Raw genomic sequence first — 11,103 nt, forward strand, 5'->3', positions numbered from 1 at the left:
ACATTTTTTGTGCCATCTCTGAAATTGGTGGCGTTCTCCGAGCGAATGTTTGCTGGATCTTGCTACAGCCGGTTTGCCATACTCTTTAAGAGACAAAACATCTCATTTTGCGGCTTGACAATATCAGCTTGATTTACGACAACATCTTCTAATATTTTTGTCATACCTTACATGGTGATTGGATTTCGAGCATCAACGACTTTGAAAGTGTTTGGGTGTAACGCCCCATGTACTAAATGTACTTAGCTATAGGATTACAACCTAATTGAAGCATCAAATCCAGATTATCAATCTTAAGAACCATATTCACATAAAGTGCTAACAAACAAACCCAAACTCTCTGATACAGTATGTTTGAAAGTCTCTCATGTTATAAATATATAAATGTATTGTTTTACTGAATAAAGAAAGAATACATCTAATACAGATACATGACAACACTATATTCGGTAGAGCACTAAGCTACGAAACAAATATCTTTGCACGCTCCATTCCTTCTGATTACTGAAACTGAAGTGGGAACAAGTGAGCACATCGTCCCAAAGGGTGCCCAAAGAAACATATAACTTCCAAGTAATCACTAACATGATTCACAGTTCTAAGAAAAGAAATTGAAAATAAGAGTAATGAGTCTAAGCATTCAGCAATTCATGCAACAAGAAGCAAGTGTTATCCTAACCTCGCCAAACTCATTGGTGAAGACGACGCGAGAACAACCCTACCAATAATAATAACATCATCCACACAGAGTGCCAATACAAGCCATGATTCAGAATATTACCATCAAGATCAGAAAGTTAGACGAACAAGTATAATATGCACACGAGTGATTTCCCTCAAATATAATAGTATATATAATATCATAACGGATGAATTACCGCCCTACTAGGTAATATTCAAACAGATGAGTTACCGCCCTACTATATTAATAATCAATAATACTATAACGGATGAATTACCGCCCTACTAATGAAATAGTTATAATAATATAGCATACGGATGAATTACCGCCCTACTAGGTAATATTGTCGACGGATGAATTACCGCCTTACTTAACTTAGCTAAGAGCCGTGGGGAAACACAGACACTCCTCGCAGGGAAATATCATAATGCATATCACACACAAAACATCGAACAAAACATCGTACATACAGATGCAACATATACATCATACTCAAAGATACATGAATAGCACATTAAACTACATACAATCATGCACATAGATAGTAAAGTCTCATCATGCTCGCAGATAAATAAAGCTTAATGATTACAAGAAGGTTACAGAGTTCCCACCTCTTTTGATGACAAGCCTCGCCTAACCCGAGATTTACAATCTACTGGTTCATCCTTTGGATCGATCGTTGTTAATAAAGATTAACTGTTAATCACACAAACACTCTAAGAATTAGCCAAAAAGCTCACACAAGGCTCATATCATAATTCATATAATTCTCTAGTTATAATTCTATCTAATGATTTCAAACCCATTTATGGTTCTACACCATATCATTATCTATCTTTAGCACATCTAAAGTTTACTAATCCAATTAGGTTGGTTCTATAGTCCATTAGACATGTCCTAAAAATATCTACAACTTTGTAGAAGGAACCAAAGGTCAATTCGAACCATAAAATCCAATATATCAAAATAGTAAATCTATTCCCAAGTCCAAGTCCACTAAACAAGCCCATCAATTGAAGATCTAATCCACCAGAGTCAACTAACAGTCAAAGGGTCAATTAAAGGTAATTAACGTCCAATCAAAGTCAAGTCATGGTCAAAAAGGAATCGGTCAAGGTCAACTCTATCAAACTAGACAAAGTCTGGTCAATAGGTTAACTCAGTCTACTAACTGAGTCAGGCAAGTCACTACTGAGTTCAACATATTCAACTCAAACAGACCCAACCAATCAGATAAGTCAGTTTAACTGACTAAGATGACTAATAGGCTTAAACACAAGGCCTTAGTCATAAGCTCATGCCACAACCTAATGCATTAAAATGATGCATCACAACAATTACTTTCTACAAGTCCATAATTACTAATCTTCATGGACTGCAACTACATGTTCATTTCTAAACAACAACAATCTCATCTTAAACACTTCAAGCTCCATCTATACAATTTATAAGCTGCAACACCATCTCTAGATATCAACCCCACTAGACTGAAATGGCAACACCAGACTACCAATTACAGTCATCTTCATTACCACCTGCCATATGACCACCAGACTTAACAATAAGATCATTACAATAACTCACATCAGCACCTCCTAATCAACACAACCAGCACCACCCATTTCATTACTAAGCCATAAGTACGCTTAATAACTCGACTGCACCACCAGCACCAATTGCAATCACTTAACACACATCCATTTTCAGCAACATCACAGCCAACCCCATTTTTATCTTCTAACACAATTCTTCAACATAATTATACAATCACCATTATCAATTCTACCTCCACCAGCAGTTCAACCCAGCACAACTAACAACACAGTATCACAACCACCAATTCTAGATTAATTTTAACCCATTTGCAATTACAACACCATTCTATCTTCTCTACTCAATAACTCCCATCTTCATCCTTTTCTTGTCACAAACCCTAACTCTAATTTACCAACAACACCACCAATTTATTTCTCTTCCAATATAATTCAGTTGATTTCCAAATAAATACCCAAACCCAAATTTGTATTTCTTCCCTGCAAAGCCGCATCAGCTCTTCCTTGTATATCTTACATAACTGAATTACAACTCTTATTGCATTAAGACCACCATTCCTCAGTTCAACTTGTTCTTCATCGAATCCACCATCAATTTAACGTCCCCACTGAACCTTTCTACAATAACCTAACATACATCTAAACACACCAGAACCTTTACCATAACAATCAACTCTTCCATCACAGAATAACTTCACCAACACATGCAATATCAACACCAAGTAATATTTCCCTGTTCTTCTACAATCTTCAAAACTCAGATTCAACCACTTACCCTAGCTTGTAACAACATCAACTCTTCTTCGATTTATCACTGTTAAACTCACCTTCTTCATCTTTAATTCATCTAAATCTTAATTTCTGATCTAATTTAGAGAAGAACAGAAACCCTAATTTCTTGAAATCAAAATTAAACCGTATACAATCATCTTTAATTCAATTAAGAACGAACCCACCTATAAATCTATCGAATCACATCAAATACATATACAAATTTCAATCAAAACGGAACCCTGATTTAACTTACCGACTCTCTGCTTTTCCAGAATTCAATCGGCTTCATAATCATCACTTCCTTCCTCAATCATCAATCTAACAAGGTTTGCATCAATCCATCACTCAAAAGAACTCAAACTCTGAGATTGAAATCAACAGGGTAGGAGCAGGAAAGAGCAGAAGATAAGAAGAAAAAGAAGAAAGAGAAATAAAAGAAAAGAAAAGGTTTTTCTTCGATTTGATTGAGGACATAAGGCTGACGAAATTGATTAAGGCACCCATAAAATGATAGGGGCAGCCAGGCGGTGGAGATGCAAAAATGATTATTTTTTCCTTCAAACTAATCTGATGATATCTTCCGCGTCCGGTATCCGAATGACACGTTCGAGTAGTCTATTTCGCGTAACTTTTCGAGATCTATCTAGTGGTACTAGTTTCGTAACTAGATCGTTGTTAGATTAATTTCTATTAATTAAAATCTATGTTCACTAATCGAGTCATTAGCATCTTAGTCGTCTCTTGATCATCATTAGACCAGTCAAATAGCGTTGGCGAGCTTGACGGTCCTTACATTCTCCCCACCTTATACATTTTCGTCCTCGAAAATCGAACAATCCTTCTAGTGTTCAAATCTCCCCACCTTATAGAGAGACTCTATATATCGACTAAGTGCAAGTATTGCTCATATTTACAAACGCGCGTAAATTAACTCATTTCAGTTGAGTTCGAAACAACACGAAATGAAGTAAAAACCTATATGTCTTTCTAGAACTAACATTTGTGGCTATAGGTTCAAAAGACCATATTCTATTTCAACAGATAACTGATTCTAAGTACACTAGAAGACACTCTATAATAAAGTTTCTATTTGAATCTGTAATCTATCAATCAAAATTATCGACCTCAGGTATACTGATTTAAGCACTAACAGATAATTAAGTCTATGTTCTTCACATTAATTTTCTATTTCAATAATTATATGTAAAAGTACTTAACTAAGTTTCAAAATGAATTTGGGATCTATTAGAATTACTAAACTCACGATTCCCAGTACTGGATTGACTAAGTTCCCTCAATTTTTAACTAATTATTCTCTAATTTCTATTGAAGCTTCTAAACTATAATATTGGTTTAACCTATAATTTTACTTCATACGATATATACACACAACAAGAAAAACGAATCAAACATTCAATCAAATAAATTTTTCAATCCTTGATAGCTTTTAGTGACTAAGATTTATCTCACATCCCATCCCAGTCTAAGCTAATCTAGTTCACCAACATGTACTAACTATTTCTATATCGCCCATATAAGATCTAATAGTGAGCTCTGATACCAAGTTGTGACGCCCCATGTACTAAACCTACTTAGCTATAGTATTACAACCTAATTGAAGCATCAAATCCAGATTATCAATCTTAAGAACCATATTCACATAAAGTGTTAAAAAAACAAACCGAAACTCTCTGATACAGTATGTTTGAAAGTCTCTCATGTTATAAATATATAAATGTGTTGTTTTACTGAATAAAGAAAGAATACATATAATACAGATACATGACAACACTATATCCGGTAGAGCACTAAGCTACGAAACGAACATCTTTGCACGCTCCATTCCTTCTGATTACTGAAACTGAAGTGGGAACAAGTGAGCACATCGCCCCAAAGGGTGCCCAAAGAAACATATAACTTCCAAGTAATCACTAACATGATTCACAGTTCTAAGAACAGACATTGAAAAGAAGAGTAATGATTCTAAGCATTTAGCAATTCATGCAACAAGAAGTAAGTATTATCCTAACCTCGCCAAACTCATTGGATAAAACGACGCGAGAACAACCCTAACCAATAATAATAACATCATCCACACAGAGTTCCCATACAAACCATGATTCATAATATTACCATCAAGATCAGAAAGTTAGACAAACAAGTATAATATGCACACGAGTGATTTCCCTCAAATAGAATAGTATATATAATATCATAACGGATGAATTACCACCCTACCAGGTAATACTCAGACGGATGAGTTACCGCCCTACTATCTTAATTGTACGCCAACTAAGTAGGAGATAGCCATGTGTGGCGAGTCAAGGTCAGGAGACTTGCCGCAAAAGAATAGCGTATGATACTATTAGGCTTGCTGGTCGCCTAAAACTTGCGATAGACCTGTAAATTCTGTGGCGAATTTGGACGGCTGAGATTGTAATTCATGTGAGAGGGTGGCCATTGATTATGGCCGCATTCCGTTGGCATCTTTTAATAGCATAGTAGAGCCATTGGCACATGCCAGTGACATGGTGGCATGACCAAAGCTAGGATTTGGCGCCGTGGCCAAAATTAGGGCTTGGCGGCATGGCCAAGGCTAGAATTTGGCGTCGTAGCCAAAATTAGGGTTTGGCGGCATGGCCAGGGCTAGAATTTGGCATATTGGTGTTAGACCCAAATATGGCTTCGACAACATTGGCTCAAGTTTCCACATTAATCCCAATGCTCTGGGTAGCATTACTTGGCTTGGTTGGCGCCATTCTTAGGGTTTATTGGGTCCCACATGGCTCGTGGCATGTTGTGGGGCCCGAAGTGGCGTAATTTTGGCCACGACTGAAAATTAGGGTTTCGACTAACGCCACTACAACAAGGTCGTGTTTCTGATTAGGATACCCTAATTGAAGTCTGCTATGGCGTTGTCCACGAACAGAAGGTGGGTTAGCGCATAGGCGCGCTATTCATGGCACGTTGGCACGTTCGGCATGCTGCTGCGGCAAAGTGGCATGTTTGGCATGCACGTTTAGTGCATTGACGCGGCATGGCATGTTGGCGCGGTTTTGGAAAGTTAATTTGGCATTGTGAACATCTGGCGCAATTTTGCCTCTTTTAATACTGTGGCAGGTTTAGAGCAACCTGATTGGTCGATAAAAAGAGGGGTCGTCCAAGCATGGGCGTGGACACACTTTCAGCGCGCGTGGCGAATTTAAAGAGACCTGAATGGTCGATGGGAAATAAGGCCGGCAAGTATGGGCCCAACCACATCTCATGTGTGTGTGGCGGGTTTAAGGCGACCTGATTGGTCAACGGGAAACAGGGGCCGGTCGAGCAACATGGGGTGTGGCCACTTGCAAGTGGCGTCGGCTGGCCTATGGCATGGCCACACCTCTCTTTGTTGCTGCTCCTATTCCACGGCTCTTTTTATTCCTTGTTTTCTGATTTTGGGTAGGATTTTGCACCTACTAATCTATGGCGGATTAATTGCCTAGTTCACCTAAGCTTAATTTCGACCGACGGGGTCTAATATACTGCGCAGGGTACAAAACCCTCATTTTTGCAAATTAGTCAGGGTAATATCTGAATCTTGTGAATTATCACAAAATTTATTGAATTCCATGTGCTCACACAGAGTTCTTTAAGTTTATTGCCAGAGAGCGGTATGCTTTCCGATTGAATACCTTTATGCAAGGACGTTAACCTTGATACTTGGAAATTCGTGCTACTCTGCTGCGAGTGAACACAAATTTTCATGCCATATCAATATTAAGGGTTTGGCCGGGGAACACAGCATAGGAAAAATACTCGGCAGGCTCCGGCATTAGTGAGTAATGTAGCTAGGAGCTTATATACTCATTAGGCTCTATACTAGTGAACAATTCATCTAGGAGCTTGAGTTTCAATATAATATGAAGAGAGACATAGGCACTCATCATATTTTGATATATTCTCCAAATTCCCTACGGAATATAAACATATCAGTGTCTACTACATCTGATGCCGGGTCAGGTAGATATATTTTTACAGTTTTCGCCCTATACTAAAAACCACCATCAACAGTCGGATACTTGAGATCTTAGCAATCCAAGATTATCAGTTTATTTTCTCAACTCTGTTTTCATATGCTCGAGATCCTTTTTAGCTGCAGATAATTGATCGAACACAACTTCAAAGTCTCTCATGAGATGTCCAACCAAATCAGTTGACATCTGAAACTGTTTTATCCCAGCATGTTCTTGAGCAAAGTAACAAGATATGGTAGTAGGATTATCGCAAAACTCAACTGTTAGAGCATTGATCGGTCAAACTCACAAGTGTTGTCATCTCAAGCTTGTTTCCAAAATTAGTTGTCAAAATTATATCTTGATTTCTAGTCTACAATTAGTTAAGTCTCGGTCTAGGATAAAGGTAGTTGAGAAACGAACCTGTCATCATTTGCGTTCTACCGTTTGAAGGAGAATATCAACCGAAGATTTGGAGAACTTCATCAACAAAAGGTAAGTGAAAAATGAACCACCTATTTCTCAAGTTATATTCACTTTTATATCCTTGAGACGTTTGTCGTGTAACTAATTAGACTAGCTTGCATAGACAAGAATTTCAAGTCGAGAACTAATTATTTAGTTTACAAATTTCTCGAAATAAAATGACTAAGCTTATTGAACATTTGTTGATACTTGATCAATTTCGGTGGATAAAAATTTATTGTTCGGAACCAAAATCATGATTCAAGTTTATTGTTCGAAAATAGCCTGGAACAATGATATGTGTCATTGATGTTATTCGGGAATCTTTCGAATTGATTTAGAGAATAAAATAAAACTATTATATTCAGAATACAAGACAGTGTAATCAGTCTTACAAATCGAGAAAAATGTTATACGTCTAAAGCCGTATTATATGTACTCGTACACGTAGCGGAGTATTTATATATCGACTCACAAATTTATGTGATATGCATATTCGTATGTATATCAAGGGAAAATAATTTTGTTTCGTGATCCGGATTGGTGTGTATATTCATATACAAACCAATTTTGGAACTGTGGTAAGCTAACCAGATTTAAGTATTCAAACCAATATGCGAACCAATACAGTTCTATGTTCTTGAACCAGTTTAGTACCCAAACCGGTTCTCAAACTTAAAAGGTTCCGTGAGCTTCGGAACCGGTAAAGTCTTAGGGTTTCCAAACCGGTACGCAAACTAAAAAAGTTCTGTCAAATCCGGAACTCGGTGTTGCACCTTAGTTTGCAAACCGATACGTGAACTCAAAAAGTTCTGTCAACTCCGGAACTCGGTTATGCTCATAAGTTTGCAAACCGGTCCGCGTACCATGACTCAACTGATTCACGAACGACTCAAGTATTTGTACTTTGTGCATTTATAAACTATATCGAATGTGTTCAAATGCCATTAAATTATTTCTACGAGATGATTTGCATTTCATCAATTATCTAAAACACTAAACCTATTTGATCACATGATTGTGACTCAAGATTAATGTTTTTGTGTTCATAAAAATGAGTGTTAAGCTTTTAAGTTCAAACCTGCTAGTTTCGGCTAACCATGTTGAACATAGTCCTTATACATGGTTCGGTTACGGTTTACCTAACCAGAGTGTATATCTTATTTATGTGAATCAGATTCAAAGTTTTCATCTAATAGTGAATATTGTTTGCTTGGTTCCAAAACTATCTTAGCTTAAACCTAAAGCAACCTATGCTTTAAAAGTCTACAAAAGGGGAACTCTTGGCAACTGAGATTTTTGAATCCAGACATTAGTTTTTGGTGTGTCCTAGTTGTATCTAGAGTCGTCCTCTTTAAAAACCCTTTAAGGGTTTAGCGAATATCAAAGACTTCATTGGGATTCGTGAATCCAGGTCCAGTTATATTTTGTCTTGATAACTTGAGTATCATGATCTTGTACGATTGTTGATTTATCACTTGAACAAGATAGATAGAAATCACAAAGTTCTCTCCGTCTCAACTTTGTGATTCTGCAAGCTTTATACTTGTGAGGTGAATAATAATCTAGGCTGCACTTCAGGTTGCATAAGTCCGGGTTTTGAGGATAACTAGACTTTTCAAATTGATATCGATCTCCATAACCTTGATCCTACATTTGATTTTGATCATCCGATTTGATCGTAATCAGGAAATCAATTATATAGGCTTAATTTGTGGGAGGCAAATTTGGTTTAAAGTCTTCAATTGAGTTGAAGCACATCTTAGTTGGTGTAACGTCATCTAAGGGAATCAATTGCGTAGAGTCCTGTTGAGATTCAAGAGGCTTAAGGAGCGCGACTGTACCTGAATCAGTTGGAGTATGATTTCGGGCTCAACTACATTAACGGAAGTTAATTGGTAGTAGGCTAGTGTCTGTTGCGGCTTAATTCAATTTGGAGTTCAATCTGGACTAGGTCCCAGGGTTTTACTGCATTTTCGGTTTCCTTGTTAACAAAATTTTGATGTCCGTGTTATTTATTTTTCCGCATTATATTGTTTATCTTTATAATTGAAATATCACAGGTTTTGTGTTGATCAATCAGAGTAGAGACGTCCAATCTAGGTTGTTGGGTACGACTTGATTTATCCTAGGACATTGGTCTTTGATACAGTCCAAGAATTCTCTTTGTGATTAGGTTCACTGATTCAATTATGTAAACGTTCTAATTGTAAGAAAGATAGAGATATAACTCTAGACACTTTCCTTGATTGAGTTTTAACTCTCGAAGTTGTGTTGAGTTTGTCCATACAGATTGCCTACGAAAAACTTGGTGGTGTATTTTGGTACCCCCAGTGTTTTCATCAACAATTCCTTTGGCACCACCATCCTCCATCTTCTTGTTATCTTCCTTTGAGCTGTTTTCAATACTAGACGTATCCATAATTTATGATGATTCACGAGTTATATCAGCATATATATATATATATATATATATATATATATATACTCAAGGTAGGCATACCTTAAGTATATATACTTTTCACAGTTAGGTTATGGAAACTGGAGGAATAAAGATTCTTTCTAAAATCTTCAGAACAGGTTTAACTCATTACTTTCATGGGTTTGGACCCGCTTTGGAAACCACACGGTTACGGATTCTAGAATCTATTGAAATTTGTGACCAAACTAATTTCCAAGATAAATAGATATAAATCAACCTTGTTCTTAGCTCAACAAATATAAATTTAGAGCACAACAGGTGGTTGATAATCACATCAATATATTTGATGTAATCGTATAAAGAGCAACCTTATGGAAATACTCATAATTACAAGAAAAAATGTTCACAAAACAAGATACAAAATGTGTCAAGAAGGAATTAATAATCTTTCTTGAGCAAGTTATGCGTCCTCCTTTCATTTGATGCTAAAGAAGAATGCATTAATTACCATAATAATCAAGTTATGTTTTGGTAGGCATCATCCAAATGGCCATCATGAAAACACGATTCTTTGGTATACTTTCTTGTTTAGTATTTGGTATGTATTTATCACATTTTATCTTAAGAGGATCAATAAGGGATAAGGAGATAGAATTCTTACCTGTATATAGCCTTTTCCTTGTCCTTTTAATGCCTTGCAATCGGTTAATCTGCGTTATGAGATCATAAATCCTATGATTAATACTTGTCTGAAAATTCAAAGTTGTGTAGTTATGTGTTTATGAGAAATCCTTCTTCGGTATCCACTTCTGAATGCGTTTAGGAACAACCAGACCCTTCTTCGGTATCTATTATTCTCTTCATGTTTTCTAGAAGGAGAATTGGATTGACTATTCTTTTGCAAGTTAGTCTTTTTCCAATTTGGAACATCGGATATCGTCTTCGTCTTTACAAAGTTATACTTTTGATAATCGTTACAATTGTGAAAAGGATTTGTACGATGTTTATAGGCAGATCTTGATTTATCACAATACTGCTTCCTTTGCCTAAATGTTGGATGTTCACAGCCCGTAATATCAAGGGTATTAGCCTTAACATATGATCTAGGTTTGATCACTTCTTGTGATGCCCAAATAAGAACATCGTGAAGTTTTTTATTCTTTATACGAAAATGACATCCCCTTTGCAAGTGACCTTTATTTCCACAATAAT

General features: G+C 36.6%; 1 long non-coding RNA gene across 2 annotated transcripts; it reads right to left on the reverse strand.

The window, feature by feature from the left end:
• Positions 1-289: 289 nt before the first annotated feature.
• On the reverse strand, positions 290-3,429 carry LOC113302293. 2 transcript variants are annotated; one of them, XR_003336735.1, is made up of 3 exons: positions 3,263-3,429; positions 1,294-1,378; positions 290-510 (listed from the first exon to the last, which is right to left on the reverse strand). It is a non-coding gene; the product is annotated as an uncharacterized LOC113302293 (long non-coding RNA). The 2 variants fall into 2 exon arrangements; XR_003336736.1 differs by having other exon boundaries at positions 290-598.
• Between the last annotated feature and the right edge of the window lie 7,674 nt (positions 3,430-11,103).

The sequence above is a fragment of the Papaver somniferum genome, chromosome 8 (assembly GCF_003573695.1).
Source record: "Papaver somniferum cultivar HN1 chromosome 8, ASM357369v1, whole genome shotgun sequence".
NCBI lineage: Eukaryota > Viridiplantae > Streptophyta > Magnoliopsida > Ranunculales > Papaveraceae > Papaver > Papaver somniferum.